We start from the raw sequence: 388 nt of genomic DNA on the forward strand, positions 1-388 counted from the left end.
AACAGAAATAAGGGCAAGAGAAGGCAAAGGACCCAATCAGGGCCAGCACGCCCTCACTTAAGGTCCATCTGCAGGACCTTGGGAGCCTGGATGGCCATGGAGAGGACTCAAACCCAAGCAGGCCCCTTGATAGCAGGCTTGGTCAGCACATGGGCTGGCACATTTTATACATCGAGATGATAGTGATCAAGATGATGGTTTGTCATCTTGGGGTGGCCTCGAGGAGGGAGAACAGAAGCTCGTCTGCGAGTTCCTGCGGTGCGGCTGGGGCCTGCGCAGTGGTGCGGGGCTGTGGGCATGGGCTCTGGTCCCTGGGTCTCTCCCCGCCGACGGCCTCGCTCTGCCCTTCAGTTTTCCTGCGGACGCCTGACTCCGGACGGCAGGCGCG

Source organism: Sorex araneus, chromosome 7, assembly GCF_027595985.1.
Source record: "Sorex araneus isolate mSorAra2 chromosome 7, mSorAra2.pri, whole genome shotgun sequence".
NCBI classification, from domain to species: Eukaryota; Metazoa; Chordata; class Mammalia; order Eulipotyphla; family Soricidae; genus Sorex; species Sorex araneus.